This window comes from Dendropsophus ebraccatus, chromosome 15 (genome assembly GCF_027789765.1).
Source record: "Dendropsophus ebraccatus isolate aDenEbr1 chromosome 15, aDenEbr1.pat, whole genome shotgun sequence".
Taxonomy (NCBI): domain Eukaryota; kingdom Metazoa; phylum Chordata; class Amphibia; order Anura; family Hylidae; genus Dendropsophus; species Dendropsophus ebraccatus.
The window spans coordinates 4,749,913-4,767,264 of NC_091468.1; positions in this window are offsets into that span (position 1 = coordinate 4,749,913).

Consider the following 17,352-nt stretch of genomic DNA (forward strand, 5'->3'; position numbering starts at 1 on the left):
TAGAGGTTATACAGGATTAGAAAAATCACAGTTACTTCCTTGTAGAAACAGTGCCTCCCATATGCTCAGGTTGTGTGTGGTATTACAATTTAACTCTATTTACTTCAATGGAACTGAGCTGCAAAACCCTTACCCAACCTGAGGACAAGAGAGGCACTGTGTTCTGGAAGAGAGGACAATGTTTTTCTAATCCTCCTTTAAGCTTTGGCTGTCAAAGCATTTTACCTGTTTGTGTTTCGCACAGTCAATATACAGTACCAGTGGTGAAGCGTTAAAGGGGTATGTACGAGTTTAAATTTCACCAATCTAATATTAAAGGAGAACTCCGGCCAAATAAAAAAATATCTGGTGCAGGCAGGGGGCAGGGGGAACATAATAAAGAATCTATACTTACCTGTTCCCATGCCCCTGCAGCCTTACCAGCTCTCTGATAACTGCCGGCCTCCTGCAGCTCCAGCCCCTGCCAATGTCACATCCTGGCTCAGAAATGCCAGTTCAGTCAGTCAGTGCCTGGGACGGGACACTTCTGCAGTCACTGACTGGCTGAGTGGATACATCCCCGCTGGGCCGTAACAATGCACGAAGCCGAGAGAAACTGGAGACCAGTGTCAGAGAGCTGGTGGCACTGCGGAGGCATGGAGACAGGAAAGTATAGATTCTGTAATATACACCCCCACCCCACCCCATTTGGTCAGAGTTCCCCTTAAAAGATATGTGAGTCTCTCAAGATTCGTTTGAGGTTGAATTCAAGGAATCTGTCAGATTTTTTTATTTTTTAATTTCGATTCTGGTTCAGATTCAGAAGTGTCCAGATTGGCCTGCAATTTCCCATGCTATACTGGTGTAGGGACTCTATTCCTGTGCAGGTGAGCAGTGGTACACATTGTAGAAGCCAGGTGTAGAGCTTAGGGAAGGCAGTGAGTATAAGCCGAGATACATCACCCCTTCCCTCTGATCCGCTCACTGTACAGCGCAGGAGTCCCTCATCTTGTCTGAATTAATAATACAAAAGGTTTTTTTTATATAGATTGAATCCAGTTCATACCTAAGTGGTTTGTACATATTCATTGATGGCCTATCCTTACCCCGCTGTTATGCATCAGAGGGGGGAATCCTGACATCTCTTCTTCATCTCTAGCTTTTTAATGCAGTGCCAGTTGCTGACAGAAGCTTTTGCTTTTTCGGGAGTAGCGGGGGTCTAGGACCGCTTTTTGTTGTGTCTGGTTTGAGGTGTTTCTTTAACCTTCTTAAGATTCTATTTATCCTTCTTTTGCCCCATTTGAAATCATCAACAAAACTGTGGATCCTTTTTTGTGAACCCCTGTACCACAGATCAGAGGATCTTCTGATCTACCTGATCCCCCCTCTCTTCTCTCCTGAGCTCATAGTTGTTAGGGCATGCTCCAACAGGGCTATGACAGTCGCTGATGCATTTTATATGCTGAGAACAATTCTTACTCTACCAGGCAGACGTTTTCTTTCAAGATTTTCTGGTGGAGAACAGAATTCGTCGTCCAGGTCCTGCTGGAACTAAGTAGCCCCCGGCCGCCACTGGTTAGACTGGTGATGTTTTTATTGTGGAATCTGCTACTATGTCATTTACAGTATTTCGACATGAGATTGTTTTTTCTTTATTCCACACAATCAGAACTGTCAACATAAATTTGAGTAAAAGGGAATTTTTCTAAATGAATATAAATTGAGATATATATATATATATATATATATATATATATATATATATATATATATATATGATATCAAAGATTCTTCCCAAATTTTAGAATTAACAACTAAAGAAATTAAACCTGTATCCCAAGGTATATATTTTATATCACACATCATATAATCCAACAAGTAGGTAACCTGAGGTTCATTATACATACAAACTCAAACAAATAAAGTATTTGTACAATTTAGATTACCGATTACAGTACAGTAAATATATATATATATATATATATATATATATATATATATATATAGATGACAACCATTAGCATTTGCAAATTAAATTATATCTATCTATATATCCTAAGAGATGAAACTAACCAAACAGCAAAACCCAAAGGTGCCTGTTATCTGTAGCATATTGGCCTGTGTAATAAGGAATTATACCTTTTTTTTAGGGATGGTCCAAACCGAGTTCGGTTCGGGTTCGTACGAACCCGAACTCTCGGTAAGCAATCGAGTGCCAAGTCGGGATCAGCGCAATTATGGTGCAGACCCCGGCAGGGTAAGGAAGCAAGGATCGCCCCTCCGTGAATACGTCGCGGGGGGGGGTCATAAACCCCACTATACACCAGTGATGAGGCTGCAGTAAGTTTTCAGATGCAGCTGTCAACTTTGACAGCTGCATCTGAAAACTTGATTAGCGGGCATGGTGATCGGACCATGGCCACTAATAGCCGTGCTACATGCCGCTCCCGGGACCACGGCGGTTCAGAGCGGGGTTGCCGTAAGGCCCCGCTCTGAACTCCCCGAGGCGACTGCAGGGCGTAAATATACGCCGGCGGTCGTTAAGTGGTTAAATAGATGCAGGTAACTCTGAACTGACAGGCAGCACTAGCAAATGGAGACAAGCTGTAAAGCTATAAATCCAAAGTGATTGGCTGCATGTGCACCCTAGTGGCCAAAGGTGTCATTGCAACAAAAGGAGGAAAAAGATGCCTGGAGACACAAGCAGCCCCAGGACAAGCGTGGAATACAGTGGAGGAGCGGACAGAATGGAAGTGTCACCAGTGAGAATCATCCAGCAGCATTACAGATAAATATTGTCAGCTGAAACCACCAGTAATGTATAGAGGACATCAGTATAAGGTGTATGGGAACCTTTAGTCTAGAATATAAGCTGTGAGCAGATGAGTCAGCCAATATATCATGAGGCTGGGTTGGCCAAGGTTGGAGGAGATACCTGGCAGTCAAATGAATGTGTGTGCCCAGATAACAAATGTTTAAAAGCACAAAGAGCCATTGTATCAAATTTATTATAGTTGTGGAATTTTATTCACCTGGGGTTTTTTTGTTTATTGGATTTACCACTATGTGTTGCACAGATAAAAAGGGGCGTATTGAGCTACTACATTCAGATACATTTACACAATTTGTTTAGAAAATTTTGACCACTTTAACATTTGTGGAATAAAGTAATCGTAGATTGCGGGGTTGTTGTAATTCTTCAAAAATTTGAATTGGGTTGCAAAATCCAACTCTAAGAAGTTGCAGCAACACCTGATCCAGGAAGTCACACGATAGCAAGGAAAGCTGCTAGGTGAGCTCTGCCTTCAGGAGGAGAGGTACTGTCATTTGTACACCTTTTATCCCAGGAAGCATCATGTGTCATAAAAGACTATAACAGCTGGCAGTCTCTGCAAGGAGGAATAGCCTAGGGCAATAGAAATGATACAAGGACAATAGGATGAAAAAATAACAGGAAACCAGTGTAGTCAGCTATATTCAATTACAAAAGTTATTTAGTGCAACGCCAGAGCTAATTTAATCATTTATAAGCTCTATGGAAAATAAAGCACATTTGTGTATTTCCTGGCATATATAGAAGATATACGGACCACACCTACAGGATTATGGGGCTACTGTTTTGCAATGATGGAAAAGAAGACCCTAGATTTGTCTGCTCTTGCTCTTTGCGTGTCTCCCCATGTTCCCCAATTGGTTTAATTCCTTTCAGAACCTTTTGGAGTCCAAAAAAGTTCTTAACACCCTGTAGGAAAATGCATGGAACTCCATACTTCTTCTCCCAGACGGCCCCATTGATACCGCCACGATTTACGACATCCCGGTCTATAATAAATGATTTATTTCTCTCTTTTTCCTTTAGACCAATGGATAGATATGATAGAAGAGTATAGCTGATACTTTCCCTGAGCAACAGATGAAGCATAAGACTCCATTGCATTATCTTTTCACAGCTTGTATAGTCTGGAGATGATCCTTCGGCATCAAAGGGTCAGACCATCTCCAGCTTCTGGGAAGAATAAAAAACAGATGATCTGTGCTTTTTCTTTGACCCCGGAGAGTTACATGAATGACAGTGAATTATTTATGGGCATGAAAGAGAATAGTATACCGCGACATGCGAATTACATTTGTATCTTTTTGATTTTGATCTCATATAGATTTAAGTCCATTGTTTCTCCCAGAAGATTTTCAAATCCAGACGTTTGAGGTAAATCAAGAATGAAGACTGATGACGAATCCATCTGCTCGCTACCCAGGATGCACCGGACCGCCACCTCATGATTTCATTTCAAGTGCAGGAGCCATGGAAGGTGAAGGGGCTCAGTAGTTAGCAGATAATATACACTCCCATAATCTTACTTGGCAGCCAGCAATGGCCAATTTGGACAAATCTCTAACATAAGATCTAAAACAATACAGAACTTTAACCAATTTAAGACCACATCATTCTCCCTCATTATCGTCCATACACATTTATAGTTTTCAAAAGTTTGAAAGCAATAACATTTTTGTTTTTGTTCAGTTATTGATGTAAGTTTGGATTTGGAATACAACACCCCAACAGACTCTGTAAAGCTCTATAGACCCTTCCGATTTTGCATCTCTCCAGATAAAGTGATCATTGGCACAGAAGCAGAAAATGTCATGGCCGCCTTGCAGAGTCAGATGTGGAGCAGCTGGATGTTTTAAAGGGGTTTTCCAGGGAGAACAGATTGATGCCTTATCCACAGGATCATTAATCACTGATCAGCAAGATGCCAAGACCCCCCCCCCCCCCCCCCATACCATCTGCAGATCAGCTGTTTGGTGCTGCCACTACAGAGTGGATACAACCAGGAGCAGTTGCCTCTGTTCTTTGGGTATTGACTGGGTCTGGTTACTGCAGCTTGAGCTCTGGTCAAATAAAAGATAGCTGCAACCGTCCGACTTATTTGCTTCTGATTTATACAAAATTCTGGAGGACTCTCCTGTCCAGGGAAACTCAATTATTCGCCAAAAGGGTGTAGGATATTGGTCATGAAGTGTGTTGAATTTTAAACCAATACAAACGCCATCTTGTTCTGGGGATAAAACCCAACATCCTAATGGGACTTCTATCTACTATCAATGTCACTGTTGGTATGGTCAAGTTTCACCATCGGGAAGTATAAAGTCGTAGACCTGAGAGTGGTTCAAAATGGCCTCCTTATGGAGTCTATGCTTGCTGAGATCTAATGCTGCCTTGAAGGGTTTCCTCACCAGTCAGAGCTGGGTCTTTTGAGGAATCATTTCTTAATTTTTTTTTCCTTTTAAATCCATTTCAGTTTTCCTATGCGGCGTGCGTCCTTGTATACCTGTATAAATCTATTCTGAAAAGTAATTGCATTAAAGACAAAGTAACTAATAGATAAAAGGAACATAGAGAATATAGATCATCATTTAATAGAACGAGGCGTACGCTATATACCTTAGGTAGGTAAGAATTAATTACAATTATTTATTCATTTATTCAAACTCCCAGTAAATCTTCTTCCATGTTAGATGGCGGCACTGCGGGGACAAATGAAAACACAACTTCAAACTGAGCTGTATGAAAGGATTTATTTTTATTAGAAATAGGATCAGCAAATAGGATGTCAGGCATGACTGAGGATCGCATGGGGGTTTTATCTCTGTTATCAATTTTTATGTTGTAGTAAATGGTGCAGTATGATGTACGGACTCGGCAGCTCTTAAATATTGCAGTCCTGTACTATACAAGTTTCTGGGAGTAATATCTCACCCTCAGCCATCATAGTAGATCTGTCCCACTGCACTTCTGACCACTGCTCCTTCATTTGCCTGCCACGAGTTCTGGAGGGAAAGGACCAGTTTACACGTATGTTAAAGTCCACATGAAATAACTAATGCAAAGCCTAACAAGCACTGAAGGTTATAGAAAATCCAAAAAAATATAGAGTAAAGAAAGTTGCACTCACCCACAAAGTCTTTTTAAAATTGTTACTTTATTCAGAGCAAATGGACATAGTGCGGACAACGGCAGTGAGCAGACGCCCTGTGAACGGAGTGGTGACAAGCCTGTTTCACGCTTGTTCACAGGGCGTCTGCTCACTGCCGTTGTCCGCACTATGTCCATTTGCTCTGAATAAAGTAACAATTTTAAAAAGACTTTGTGGGTGAGTGCAACTTTCTTTACTCTATATTTTTTTGGATTTGCGATGGACTGTTTTTCAAGTTAGCACCCCCTTGTCGCAGCTATTTTTGGCCAGCCTCCGTCGGTGGTTACATGTACATACAAACATACTCCTGTAGTGCCGCCGGGATTTCTTTGTTGTGGTTACTGAAGGTTATAGAGATGAGCCGATTTACAGTACAAACAAAGCAAATAACTTCTTTAGCTCGCCAGTCGGCTCTGGGTGCCTGGAAAAGCTGGATCCAGTCCTGGGAAGCTGCACAGAGCGGCATGGACTGTAAAGGCAAATACCTGAAAAGCCGACTGCCAAGCTGTGAAGCGCTTCACTTCGTTTGTACAGTATATTCGCTCATTCGCTAGTATAGAGATTCATTTAGGGTAAAAAAAGAAAGGTCAGGTGACAGAAGGCCGGGGTAAATTCTATATTATTATATTAATATTATATATCAGTAACCAAAAAAAAAGCGATGGATGGAGCGCCCTCCCGAAGACTACATCATTGTCCCAAGATGGCGGACGGGGGTCGACACGAGATGCAGTGAGTATAATGCACCACACTTTAGGGTCTAGCATGGGTGGGGGGAAACACGGGAAGTGGTCCATTCACAGACATAACACACATTACAAAGTTGTATAACTTTGTAATGTGTGTTATTTTGTGATTAATTGTTTAGCACCGCACTACCCCTTTAAAAAAAAAAAATCAGCAATCGTGATGTTTGTTCCTTTTTTTTATACCATTCACCGTGTGTGAACATTATTGCTACATTTCAATAGACATTTTTTTTTTTAAATGGGAAAGGGGGTGATTTAAAGGGGTTGTCCATCAAAAATCTTTTTCTTTTAAATCAACTGCTGTCAGAAAGTTACATAGATTTGTAATTAACTTTTATTTAAAAATCTTAAGTTTTCCCATACTTGTTAGCTACTGTATGTCCTGCAGGAAGTGGTGTATTATTTACATTCAGAAACGGTGCTCTCTGCTGACATCTCTGGCTGAGACAGGAACTGTCCTGAGCAAGAGAGGTTTTCTATGGGGATTTGAATAGAAAGCCTTTCCTAATCTGGCTCTACTTAAAACAAGGGAGTCGGGGGCCGATCTGGAGATCGTTGGGGGCCACAGAGGTTGGATCTCTTACTTGTCCTCTAGCCTATGGATAAAGAACAAGCATATTTTAATTAGACAACCCCTTTAAGCATGACTGAGATACATAAATCTATCCTAATATATAAATAATAAGGAAATAATATAAAAGCAGACAAGATGGACCGTGGGGGTTTTTCCACTGACATTCTATTATGTTTCAATGTTTGAAAGTATAAATTCCCCTTTCTAATTACCTGTATTATTCAGGCCTCTGGGGCTGTTAATTATCATTACACCTTACACTTCCCTCATATATTATCTGGGATTCTATTAAACCTGAATACTTTAGGAAATCTTGTCTCAATGTGTTTTTGAGTAATGTAATGGATGGCGTGCTGCATGGGGGTTTGGCCGGGGAAGATTGAATGCTTTTGGCTGGCTCTTTGGTACAGTAAGTAACCTTACTGGGAAAAATCTTGAAATGAAATATAACGTCTGTCTCTCTAGATTCATACATTATTTAGCCCGATTAGATCAAAAAAGCAACTCTAACACTTATAGAGAATGTCAGTGAAATTTATGTGTGCAAAATCTTTTTTTTATAGAAAGGTAAGGCGCAGTCATCAATTTTTAATCGCATTCAGCATTGATAGTTTATTCCAATAACTGAAAAAATGTGCAATTCCGATAAACAGACAAACTTTCCTATGGAACAAGCAACATTTGTGCATTTGTCTCTCACTGTATATATGACTATTCATTTTTTCATCACACGACAGACTTTACAGACTGTATTGTTTTCCCACTTCCCGTGTGCCTTTACTTGCTGGCAGGTGTGCCAATACTCTGTGGAACGCTAAACTTCCTCTGATGTTTTCCCTGCATATATATAGACTGGTAATGCACAATGAAAAGCAAGCAATATTGTATATAGACTGAAAACCTTTTCTACCATTTTGTTATCCAGCCTGTGTAACTCCTTCTATTAGCTGGCAGTCCTGCTTCTTTTATTTAATCTGACAACATACTCTTTCTCTGATCTTCCATTCCCCTGTGTCATAAATAAAGTGGGTGAGAAGATTCTAAACAGCAGATCACAGAGTGAGGGGGATGCATCCAAGTCTTCTGGGAAGGCAGATCAAAACATGTAGATACTGAAAAAAGAACACACAAAACAGTCTGAGGCTATGTTCACACTGTCAAAATGACGGCCTTTTTTATTGGTCGTCCATCATCTATTTTATAACAACACCTGTTATTTGTATAATAACGGCCATTGTTATAAAATACAGTAGATGCTGGTGTTTGTACTTAAATGACAGCCATTAAAAAAAAAAAAAACAGCTGTCATTTCAACAGTGTTTGAACTGTGTGTTTATGGAGGACTATGAACACAGGACCCACAGTGCGGCAAGGCAATAGTACCAACCACTGAGCAACTGAGCTGTCGATGGGAGACTCTGCAGGGGGGAAGGGGAAGTCAGACACCTCAGAAGTATATCAGCACAAGGAACAAAAGAACTCTCATGAGTTGGACAAAGGGACTTCTACACATGAATGAGATTTGAATATGAGAGCTAAAGAAGGCAACAACATTCGGGATTCACACATCTGATGTGTATTATTAGGAAGCACCAAACTACATTAGAAAAGTTTTAAACGAGGAGCAAGTTAGAAAATGTGCAATGGGAAGCCTGAAAATGAATGAAGGAATAGCACTAACTGGTGTAAATGAGACAAAACAATGATCTTTTAATTGAAAGGTTTAGACACAACTGAACCTGCGGCATGAATCTGGCATCAAAGTGGTTAGACCACATTGTCAAAATGATAAGCATTACTAAATAATTGGTAAAAACAGTGGAAAAGGCAGTTCAATATCTCCAAATGTAAAATAATGTACTTGGGGAGGAAGAATCGGAGTATCATAATGGGAGTTTTGTGTTGGCAAAGACTTCAGAAGAGAAGGATTTAGGGGTAGTGATTTCTGACAGCCTTAAAACCACCAGTGCAACCTGGCGGTGGGGAAAGCAAATTGTACGCAGGGCTGTATATATATTATAATGGTATGCTGAGCTTTATATATAATGGTATGCTGGGCTGTATATATATTATAATGGTATGCTGGGCTTTATATATAATGGTATGCTGGGCTGTATATATATTGGTATGCTGGGCTGTATATATATAATGATATGCTGGGCTGTATATATATAATGATATGCTGGGCTGTATATATATATATATATATATATATATATAATGGTATGCTGGGCTGTATAGCTAGAGGTATAACCAGTAGGAAGAGGGGGATTGTGATCCGGCTGTATAGAGATCTAGTAACATCACATCTGGAATACTGTGTCCAGTTCTGGAGACTTCACCTACAGAAAAATATTGATAAAATAGAATGGGTTTAAAGATGACTACAAAAATGGTGGAGGGTGTAATGCATAAACCATATCAGGAAAGACTTACGGATTTGAATATTTTTATTTTGGAGGGAAAAAAGAGAGGGAAGAAATTATGGAAACCTTTATATATGTTAAAAGTTTAAATGAGGTTCAGGAGGGAGGTGTTTTTAATAAAAACTGAAGACAAGAACAATCAGAAGCAATGTAAGAAAATATCACTTTACTGAAAGAGTAGTAGATGCTTGGAGGGAACTTCCAGCAGATGTGGTTGGTAAATCCACAATAACAGAATGTAACCTGCCTGGTATATACAGCTATCTATCCTAAGGTAATAAGAAGGGAAATACTAATAAGGATCCAGTGGTCTTATTCTTCTGACAATCTTCTATGTTATTATGTTTCTTAATCACATCCTCTTAGTAAATGTGCAGCAATTACCTAAATATTTTTTCTTACAAGTAGTTTCTTAGTGTGAATTAGTGTGTAGTTTCTAAGTTTCTATTTATTCTGTTTGTGCAGTAATGGAAATTCTCTCTGAATTTACTGACGTCCTGGTGAGCTTGTGGACTTATAGCAAATGAGGCAAGCGAGAGACCAGAGGCTTGAGCCAATGATGACAAAGAGACACTACCTTAGGGTACTATTACATGGAACGATAATCGGCCGCTTATCGCTCCATGTAATAAATACAACTATCAGCCGATGACAACGATCATCGGCTGATCATTGATATAGGTTTGGACCTATTTTCGTCGGGCGCGTACGTGTAATAGTGGTGCGCGGCCGGCGACTGGCGATATACATTACCTATCCACGTTCCAGGGCTGCTGCCGATCTGAAGTTAGAGCGCGCGGGACCCGTGGAGAAGAAGACTGCAGCAGCAGCCCTGGAACGTGGATAGGTATTGTATATAGTTAAGCAAGGGCTGCAAGGACATCGGTAACGATGTCCCTGCAGCCCTTGTTTAATGATTATCAGGCCGTGTAATAGGTCCAGTAAATGAGCAACGATCTAGCAGATCGCTGCTCATTTACAGGTATTATCGGTGTCATACCACCCTTAGACTTCCTGTAGCTAAGTCGTAGTCATCGATTATACATCTGCCCTATAGAAATGGACCTAATGTCAGACAGGAAGCACCGGGGAGAAGGAACAGCCAATGAGCAACATCTATAGATAATGGCTTCTCATCCCCAGACACTTTAACACACATGGTTGCATTTGAAATACTTAATATTTAAGCTCTGGATATAACGTCTGACTCCGTAGTGGATTTCATTCCAAGCAACCGGGTTTTACACTTTTTTTTACTAATGTATCCATGCAATAAGAAAAAAACTAATTAAAATATGTAGAATCTGGCTACTATTAAGAGATGATTAAAAGCTGTTAATACAGTGTAGTTTAGATTCCATTTAATGGATGGAACCGGTGATGTGAAGTTAGTCAATAAACTGGAATGGCTGCCAGCTATTCTATTGAATTCTTTATAACGACACCGTGGCTGCTAATGTTTAGTTAATCCGTACATATTTTTCAGGTTATTAGCGGTATCTCTCCAACAATGAAACTGCTCAATTGGTAGGAACACTTTCATCTTTTACTCCATTCATTTGAATAAAAAAGGTAACAACAATACAAATACAAAAATACACAAACGGGGAATCTTATGGGGATTTTTTCAGACACAGAATAACAGATAATTCATCAAATTATCTCATAAGGAACAAAATAATTTAAAAGAAAACATTTTCCAGTCATGCGCAGCTAAAAGTCTTTGATCCAAAATTAAAATTGTTTTCAGAATAAAAATTGAAAAAGTCATGAAAAATCTTTAAATATTTTTTTAACCTCCTAAGTCTTCTTTCACACATGGGGAAATTTATAACAATTGGGGGCAAGTCACTGGAGCAAGATGGTGAAATCTCTTTATACATGTGGAGGTCGATCTTTCATTGCCTGGGTGCCGTACTTCAAAGTCAATGACAGCTGTGAGCTGAAGTAGATTTCTGGCGACATTTATGATAAATCCCCTGATGGCTTTAGAGATAAGTGAATATAAAAATTATTGTGTTTGTTACTCGAGTTGAATACTTTTCAATATCCAAGTGCTCGATTAGAGTAATGAGCCACGTTAAAAAACAATGTGAGACTTGTGTATTAATCCAGGTGTCCCCCCGCTCGGCAGAGAGGAGAGTCCCTGGTTAATCTAAAAGTGACAGTCTGGCCCCCAGGGGATTAAACTTACCCCTCCTGGTGTCAGGTTCCTTTGATCTGTCTGAGATGGAACATCTTGGCTGCATTATCATCTGATAGCGTTTCTGTATCCATGGAGATGTGACCTTCCCGATTAGCAGAGAATGTCACCACTGACTTGGAAGATACATTCTAAGGTTGTGGGTATGCATTATGCTCAGCAGCCTTTCAACCAGCTTTTTTTTTTTTTTTTTATCGAGCACCTGAGCAACACGCAGTACTCACTCAAGTATCAAGTACTTTCGAGTAGCCCAACACTGGGGCAATGCTATACTCTAATGAGCATGCTCATTCATCTCAAGTGCGCTTCCTTCTCCTAAAAAGATTAGAGTAGTGAGGATAAGCGCCATTTGGTTGCTGTGCATCCATTCCCATGGCAACCTGCGGAGGTGTCCAACAGGGCCTGGAAAACAAGCGGAGATGGTGACAGATCAAAGCATGGTTAGGACATGGGGTTCAGTATGTTTCTGGACACTGTGGGGGAGATTCATTAAGATCAGCATGGGAGGAGGCTCTGGATCAGGTGTAGATTTCTGCTTCTTAGAAGGTGTAAATGAAGATAAATTAGGTCCAGGAGGAGGCCACAGCTCCTCCCCTTAAAGTAGAAAATCAACATAAAAAAATAATATTCCCTGCAGCTTTTCTGTCACCTTTCGACAAGTTACAAACTGCTTGAGACAGTCTGTAGTCTGCGCCCCATAGGAAAATTACAGACTGCCAGGGCGTCAGTCAATGATCTCTAAGGGCACGCATGGAGAATTTGATTTCCCTATGGCTGTTCTTCAACATCTTCGCATTTCTTTTGCTTACAGCAGCAGTGATATTACTAAGGAAAATATATGGATGCAATTGTAAAGGAGAGACATATTCATTATAGTGGCCTGGGAAGCATTAAACCTCAATAATTTTTACACTTCTAGATAGATTTATGGGTTTTTTTTTGTGCATAATTTACTTCTTCGTATTATTATTATTATTATTATTATTATTATTATTATTATTATTATTATTATTATTATTATTATTATTTCTACTACTAGTAGTAATATTAATATTTTACATTTTAAGTGACAGTGTTATTATTTTGTAAAAATATATATTTTTTATGAGCTTAACATAAAATTAGAAGTTTTGAAAAAGACATATTTTCCAAAGCATTTCTCTTCACGACTGACAATCTAATGCTTTTGTGTATTGCACTAATAAATAACATCACCTCTCTACAGTCCCGTCTGCTCATTATTTTCTAACACCATGGGATACATGATGGATTTTATTTATGTGCTATATATGTCACTTATTAACTTTATTTAGTTACTTTTCTGTGTCTGTTTCCGGGTATTTTCTGGACTGATTTAAAGAGGAAAAGCACTCAAATGAGAAGATCACATGTGACTGGACACACATTTCAAGTAATAATCTAAAACTGAAAAAAACCTGTATAAAATTTGTTTAATAGCTTAAATAAAATAAAAGCATAAAACTTAATTTAAAAACTTGTATAAGAAATAAGGAGGAAAGACTGACCAGCAGTTATGCTTTCCATTTTTTCTCCAAGTGTTAACAAGTCCTTTGAGAACATAAGGAGGATGAGGTTTGAAAATCAATCAAATACATCTAAAAAATATAAGTATATAAATATATATAATAAAATATACGTGAAAAGGATGTTTCCTTCTTAACCCTCCTAGTGACATACTGCATAGTCGGCTTATTTCTTACACACTTAGTTGAACATCACAAGCTAACTGTGAAATCATACCTACAAATATATATGCTGCCGTAATCAAAGGCAACATCTGTTACACAAACTACAAAAATATCTTCTCACCTTTCTAAAGTGTCTTCCTTACATAGGAAGTAGAAGGATGAAACATTGAGCATGGAATAAAATTCTAGACCTGGTGCGTCACTTCTTATGGCTATACCTGTCCATCCTAGTATACTGACACAATAGTCTGTAAGCTGATGCATGCGAGCATTGCATTCACATCTCCCTGTGATGTCAGCACGCACCCCTCACACTTTATATATAGTATGGCACTTCCTGGAAGTGAGCAGTCGGTTGTGTGTGCAGAGGAGAGAGGAATTTAGCCATTTAGTGCAAGGCAGGAAAAGAAAGAGAGAGACATATAGGGAGAGTACAGGATAGGAGAGTCCTTTGTGGGTGTCTGTGGGTGAAGTTATCCCAGTGTGTGAAAGAAGTGAATTCAGTGTCCAGTGAACGCTGTCTGTGGATGTTATGGGCGGTTAACTCATTAGGTATTCCAGTGTGTGTGTGTTGTGAAGACAGTGTCCAGGAAATCCAGTCTGTGAGTGCTGTGGGTGCAGTTACCCTTATTGGCATCCCAGTGTTTGGGTGCTGTGAAGCCAGTGTCCATTGAAACCAATCTGTAGACGCTGTGGGTGAAGTTAACCCACTGGTTTCCTGGTGTGTGTGCTGTGAAGCCAGTGTCCAGTGAATCCAGTCTGTGGGGGCAGTTAACCTAATTGGTATTCCAGTGTGTTTAGGCTATAAATCCAGTGTCCGAGACTGCATGAGTTCAGAAGCCTCAAAGAAGTCACAAGAGTGAGGGAGGGGCAGCTTCTGGTTATAGTACAGTCTTGTACCACATGCCTAAGGATGACCATTTAGGAGTGGAAACATTTGTCCTTGACTGCAACAATGATGTCACAGACCCCACGTGGAATCTTTTCACAGGTGTCAGCTACAGCGTCATCATCAGGGGATGAAAATATATTTATTCCAGTGACCCAGCATAATTTCTCATCCAGGGGTGTAACTACCACTATAGCAGCCATAGCGGCTGCTATGGGGCCCGCCGCATCAGGGGGCCCCATGGCCTGCTCCTGCAATACACTGGGCCCCCTGAGCCGTCATCATTTGCAGCACTGGGTGGCCCTGCTGGTCTCCTGGGTTTTGCAAATGTCCCTTTAACTGCAAGCATTCCTGACCAGAGCTAGCAGTTATGTAGTTATGACTTCACTTGACCGTTTAGTGGTCAGTCGGGGGGGGGGGGGGGAATCAAAAGTTTGCTCTGGGGCCCAGCCATTTCTAGTTACGCCCCTGGTCTCATCTACAGCTTCTGGGCCCAGAGAAAAAAAGGGTAGGCGTAAAGGGTCAGCCAGTACACATCGTTAAGGCCCAGGCACTTAAAAGGTACCTTAAGGCAGTGGCGGAACTCCAAAACAGCCAACAGTGTTCCTGCTCTGAAGAACTGTTCATGATGATCAAAGGTCTGGCAGTTCTTCTGTGTCAATGGTGGGAAAGACCATGCAGTCAACTGCAGCATCTTTAACCATAAAGTGGGTCGGGTTCAAACCCAGGCACCACTTTTATGCGCCAGTAATTGGAGTGCTACCACCCTAATGGAAGAAATGGGACTCCCACGTTACTTTGTGCTGGGAACAACAAATGGCTGCAGTTACCACTGCACAGCCCATCGTTGCAAGCCAGGATTCTGCATTCTCAGTTAAAAGCAGTTGGTCCCTGACTTTTGCCTCTGCCTCCTCTATGGGGCACAGTGACAAAACACCGCCACTATTGAGACAGCAATCATTGTCTGAAGCCATCACAAGAGTCAGCACTTCTTTAACAACAACCCGATGGCACAGAAGCTAAATGCACATCTGGCTATGCTTATTGGCCTGCAGTCTCTCTCTTTCCATTTAGGGACCTAATGGCTTTTGTTCATCCAAGATGGAGAGTGACAAGTCGCCATTTCTTTATCAACAAGGTTATTCCACGTATGCAGGCATACCTGCAGAAGAATGTTGGCAACTCTTTGCGCCTCTGTCTCTCATCCGGTGCACCGACAATAAGTGCGGACATATGTCATTCAAGCTATGGCCAGGAGCAGTATGTGTCCGTGAATGCCCACTGGATAAATGCTCACTGGCCTTCCGGGAGAGCTGCAGTAGCAACAAGAAGCAACAAAGGTCACACCACTATCTCCTCTGAGATTTCAGCATGTTCATTATCCTGAGACCTCATTGTCTGCCTCCACCACCTTGTTCAGTCAACACACCACTACACACCCTGTCCCTGTGGCATACCAATGCTGCCAAGGCAAGGGCTGTCAGGCTGTCTTTCATTCGCGCAGCCTGAGTGAATGCAGAAACCCTGGGAAGTAACTTTTGGTCCATGGAGAACAACATATCCAAATGGCTTACCCCTCGGCACTTGCAGGTGGCCACTGTAGTGGCGGACAATGGCAAGAACATAGCATCGGCACTGCAGCATGGAGGGCTCACGCACCTACTGTGCATGGCTCACATACTGAACCTCATCTTGCATAGGTTACTCTGCTCCTTCCCAGGACTGAAGGATTTCCTGAAGATGGCAAGGAAACTATATAACAACTTTTGTGGGTTTAGGATAGTGAGGCAGTCCCAGCACTCTAGAGAATGCATTATCACACATAACTTTTATTTCATCTGTGCTTCAAAATATTAAAATCAACTGTACCAACTTTAGCAATTCATAAGTGACACACAATGTCCTCCGCAAGATACAACACCAATGTGGACTTCAAGAACATTGGCTAATATGCGATGTCCTGGCGCAGTGGAAATCGTCCCTGTACCAACAGAGATTGGTGGTCTCTGACTTCCCAATTACACATTCTGGCAGCTTATTGCAGAACTGCAATTTCCAACTGTCACCAATTGGCAGATGATGCGTGATGTCTGCCGATTACTGGTACCGTTTGAGGAAGCCACTCTGTTGGTCGGCCCCAATGACTACATTGTGAACGACATCATCCCCCTGCTTCACTTCATGGAGATCGCACTTACATCATTGTAACATCATTTCCGTCTATAATGTCAATCTGAGTCCAGAGATGGATGAATTGGTGGTGAAGGAGGAGGAAGTATATGGCAAGGTGTTCCAAACACCACCAGGTAGCATCCCTGGCCTGGAAACACCAGAGCAGATGGAGGAATCTGTTTCTGAAGAGAATGATACGGGTAAGGAAAGACCCTCAATGAAGCTCAACCATATAGCCTTGTGCTTGTTGTATTGTTTGTGTTGTGACACATGTGTAAAGGACATGCATAGGAGGGACAAGTACTGATTGACCACCCTAGTTGACCCTTATTCCATTGGAAAATGCCATTTTTTTTTACACCGACGGACAGTGACGCCAAACTTAAACTCTACCATGAGTTACTGTGCAGTCATCTGGTTGAGGCCTATCAGCAACAACACTAGCCTGCAACACCAATAACTCATGAGGACCTTTAGAGTTCTACAACAAAGACTGGTAGGGGAGGCATTAGGTACAGCAGTAGCCACGGTAGCCGATTGAGCCTCCAGTCAATGATGAGTGACTTCCGGCCACCACAGGAAGAAACTTGGCATCCTCACACTGTCCATGAGGCAGCAGCTGAAGTTCCAGGTCAAATCCTACTTGGAATCACCCTTGCCACTGAATATTTCA